The sequence below is a fragment of the Arachis hypogaea genome, chromosome 5, assembly GCF_003086295.3.
Source record: "Arachis hypogaea cultivar Tifrunner chromosome 5, arahy.Tifrunner.gnm2.J5K5, whole genome shotgun sequence".
In the NCBI taxonomy this organism is placed as follows: Eukaryota; Viridiplantae; Streptophyta; class Magnoliopsida; order Fabales; family Fabaceae; genus Arachis; species Arachis hypogaea.
Window position 1 is genome coordinate 73,801,810 of NC_092040.1, and position 4,553 is coordinate 73,806,362.

Here is a 4,553-nt window from a genome sequence, read left to right on the forward strand (position 1 = left end):
ATAATTTTAAATACTTTGACTTCTTACAATTAAAACCAAATAATCCTGCTGGCCTCCTGACTAAGATTAATAAAATAAACATTGATTGCTTCAAACCAATAATCTCCGTGGGATCGACCCTTACTCATGTAAGGTATTACTTGGACGACCCAGTGCACTTGCTGGTTAGTTGTGCGGATTACAAATTCGTGCACCAGTCTTATTACATGATCATTAGTATCTTAGTGTCTATGCCTTAAAGCTATGGATGTCTTATTAATCCATCACCTTTCTTAAAATGAAAAATGTTTTTATTACAAAAGAACAAGAAGTACAAGATTTCGAATTTATCTCTGAAACTAGTTGAATTAGTTTGATGTGGTGACAATACTTTTTGTTTTCTGAATGAATGCTTGAACAGTGCATATGTCTTTTGAATTTGTTGTTTTAAGAATGTTAAAATTGTTGGCTCTTGAAAGAATGATGAAAAAGGAGAACTGTTATTGAGGATCTGAAAAATCATAAAAATGATTCTTGAAACAAGAAAAAGCAGTGAATACAAAAAAAAAAAGAAAAGAAAAAAAAAAGAGAAAAAGAGAAAGAAATAAAGTTGTGATCCAAGGCAAAAAGAGTGTGCTTAAGAACCCTGGACACCTCTAATTGGGGACTCTAGCAAAGCTGAGTCACAATCTGAAAAGGTTCACCCAATTATGTGTCTTTGGCATGTATGTATCCGGTGGTAATACTGGAAGACAGAGTGCTTTGGGCCACAGCCAAGACTCATAAAGTAGCTATGTTCAAGAATCATCATACTTAACTAGGAGAATCAATAACACTATCTAAGTTCTGAGTTCCTATGGATGCCAATCATTCTAGACTTCAAAGGATAAAGTGAGATGCCAAAACTGTTCAGAAGCAAAAAGCTACTAGTCCCGCTCATCTAATTGGAGCTAAATTTCTTTGATATTTTGGAGTCTATAGTATATTCTCTTCTTTTTATTCTATCTTGATTTTCAGTTGCTTGGAGACAAGCAACAATTTAAGTTTGGTGTTGTGATGAGCGGATAATTTATACGCTTTTTGGCATTGTTTTTAGCATGTTTTTAGTATATCTTAGTTAGTTTTTATTACATTTTCATTAGTTTTTAGTTAAAATTCACTTTTCTGGGCTTTACTATGAGTTTGTGTGTTTTTCTGTGATTTCAGGTATTTTCTGGCTGAAATTGGGGGACCTGAGCAAAAATCTGATTTAGAGGCTGAAAAGGACTGCAGATGCTGTTGGATTCTGACCTCCCTGCACTCGAAGTGGATTTTCTGGAGCTACAGAAGCCCAATTGGCGCGTTCTCAACAGCTTTGGAAAGTAGACATCCTGGGCTTTCCATCAATGTATAATAGTCCATACTTTGTTTGAGATTTGATGGCCCAAACCAGCATTGCAAATCAGCTTCAGAATTCCTGCCGTTTAACGCCGGAACTGGCACAAAAATTGGAGTTAAACGCCCAAACTGGCATAAAAGCTGGCGTTTAACTCCAGAAAAAGTCTCTACACATGAAAGCTTCAATGCTCAGCCCAAGTACACACCAAGTGGACCCCGGAAGTGGATTTTTACGTCATTTACTCAATTCTGTATACCCTAGGTTACTAGTTCACTATTAATAGGACCCTTGGATATTGTATCTGTACCTCATGACACTTTACACGTTTCTTATTGTATCTTCTACGGCATGAGTCTCTAAACCCCATGGTTGGGGGTGAGGAGCTCTGCTGTGTCTTGATGGATTAATGCAATTACTACTGTTTTTCATTCAATCATGCTTGCTTCCATTCTAAGATATCACTTGTTCCTAAACCTGATGAATGTGATGATCCGTGACACTCATCATCATTCTCAACTATGAACGTGTGCCTGACAACCACCTCCGTTCTACCTTAGATTGAGTAGATATCTCTTGGATTCTTTAATCAGAATCTTCGTGGTATAAGCTAGAATTGATGGCGGCATTCAAGAGAATCCGGAAGGTCTAAACCTTGTTTGTGGTATTCTGAGTAGGATTCAATGACTGAATGACTGTGACGAGCTTCAAACTCCTGAAGGCTAGGCGTTAGTGACAGACGCAAAAGAATCACTGGATTTTATTCCAACCTGATTGAGAACCGACAGATGATTAGCCGTGCCGTGACAGGGTGCGCTGAACATTTTCACTGAGAGGATGGGAGGTAGCCATTGACAATGGTGAAACCCTACATACAGCTTGCCATGGAAGGAGCCTTGCGTGCTTGAAGAAGAAGACAGTAGGAAAGCAGAGGTTCAGAAGATAGAGCATCTCCAAAACCTCAACCTGTTCACCATTACTGCAAAACAAGTACTTATTTCATGTTCTTTTACTTTTTACAATCAACCCTGATAATTATTGATATCCTGACTAAGAGTTACAAGATAACCATAGCTTGCTTCAAGCCAACAATCTCCGTGGGATCGACCTTTACTCACATAAGGTATTACTTGGACGACCCAGTGCACTTGCTGGTTAGTTGTGCGGAATTGTAAAAGTGTGATTGCAATTTCGTGCACCACATCACAACACCAAACTTAAAGCTTGCTTATCCCTAAGCAAGTACTGAAGCATAAGAAGAATGCAATAAAAGAACAAGAAGATAAAATAGAGGTAGACTTGCTGGTTTATGGGGTTTCATGCATAGCAACTTAGGTTCCTCCCCATTAGGTTTCAAGCCATTATCAACTCCTTGGTCACTTTCTTGATTGCATCCTTTGAGACTTCTTTCTTATTGATCCTTCCTTCTTTTTCAAAGTTTATTTTTCTTTTTGCTAAGTGCTTTGTAAGAGGGTGACTCTTTATGATAAGCTTTCAGCCAACACTCCCAAACCAGTTGGTTTTAAGGTGCTAGGTGTTAAGACACCCCTAAAGACTTACTTCCTCAAGTCTCTTTCCCTCATACATACACACCACAGGCACATGGTTTGTTATTTTCCTTTCTTGAGACCTTGGTGTCCAGCACCTCTTTGGGTTACTAAGTGTTCTGTAGCAAAGGTTACTCTTGATAGTGGACTTTCAGCTGACAATCCCGGATTAGTTAATCCAAGTTACCAAGTGATAAGGTACCCCTAAGAGCTTATTCATCCAAGTATATCCCTTGTACATAAACACCACAGACACATGCCTCAATGTTGAAACCCTTGGTGCCTAGCATTATTTCTTATTGTGTTTCTTTCTTTTTCACTTTTATTGCTCTTTCTCTTTTCTTATTGGGATCTTATTATTTAGTTAGTCTCAAAGGGTGTGTCTCAAACATAGGACTCAGGATAGATAGTTGCTTTCTTTCCTTATTTGGTGAACCAACTTAGCTTACTAATCATCCTACCACAAACATTCAGAATGCACTTCATAAAATAACTCCACTCTTGTTCTTTTCACAATATTTTCTTTTTGATTAACTTAAAGAGACAAGCATACCAGTAAAAAAGATGAAAGTGAACACTCAAGACATTAAGCTAGCACATTTAACCTAAGCAACAAAACTTAAATGCAGAATTGAAAATCCTAAACTACTCATGGAAGCATGTTCTATTTCATACATGATTTTCCTTATTTAAAGCTTTGAAAACAGGTAAACTAAGAAGGAACTTCACCACCTTTATGCCTGTGGGGAAAAAGGTGCATATGGGTTCAATACCTCCTTCTTTTTTAGCTCTTCCTTGGATGTAGGTTGGGTTGTATAGCTTCCTTCCTCCTCGCTTCCCTTTTGATTATTTTGGAGGTATTCTACTCCATTCATACTCCCCTCATCACTTGTGGTTATCATTTTGCATTCTTCCCATCTCACTTTCTTTGTTTCTCCTCTTGGATTCTTCTCTATATCACTGGAAAATCCATCAGTGGGTTTAGGAATTTGTTGAGATAGATACCCTACTTGGGACTCCAATCTCTTGATATTTTCTCCTTGGTTCTTGATATTGGCTCGCACTTCTTCCTTAAACACTTTGTTGTCTTGGACTTCTCTGCATAAGTTTTCAAGTAGAGCCTCAATCTTTGAGAGCCTATCATCTGTTAATGATGGTGGGTTGAGATTAGGTGGTTGAGAAGATTGGTTAGATGGATGTTGGTAAGATCTCTGTGAGGTGTGTTGATGAGTTGAATTGTTGTTGGAGTTGAGGTTGTGACGTCTCTGATCTTGCCCTTGGTCTTGTTGGTTTCCCCATCCAAAGTTGGGGTGATTTCTCCATCCCGAGTTGTAAGTTTTGGAGTATGGATCATGGACTTGTCTAGGTGAGTTTCCAACATAGTTGGCTTGCTCCCAGTCACCTTCTTCTCCTATGTTTACTCCTTCTTGAGCTGATGATGAAATGATGGTTGCTGCAACTTGGTTCTCCTCCACCTTCTTGGTAAGATCTGCTAGCTGCTTGGTGATTGTCTTATTTTGAGCTAACAATGCATCCATGTAATTCAGCTCCATTACTCCTCTGGTGTTACTTCTTTCGGAGGCATAGAAGTAGTCATTTTCAGCAACTGTTTCAATGACATCTATGGCTTCTTCAATGGTTTTCTTCTTGTT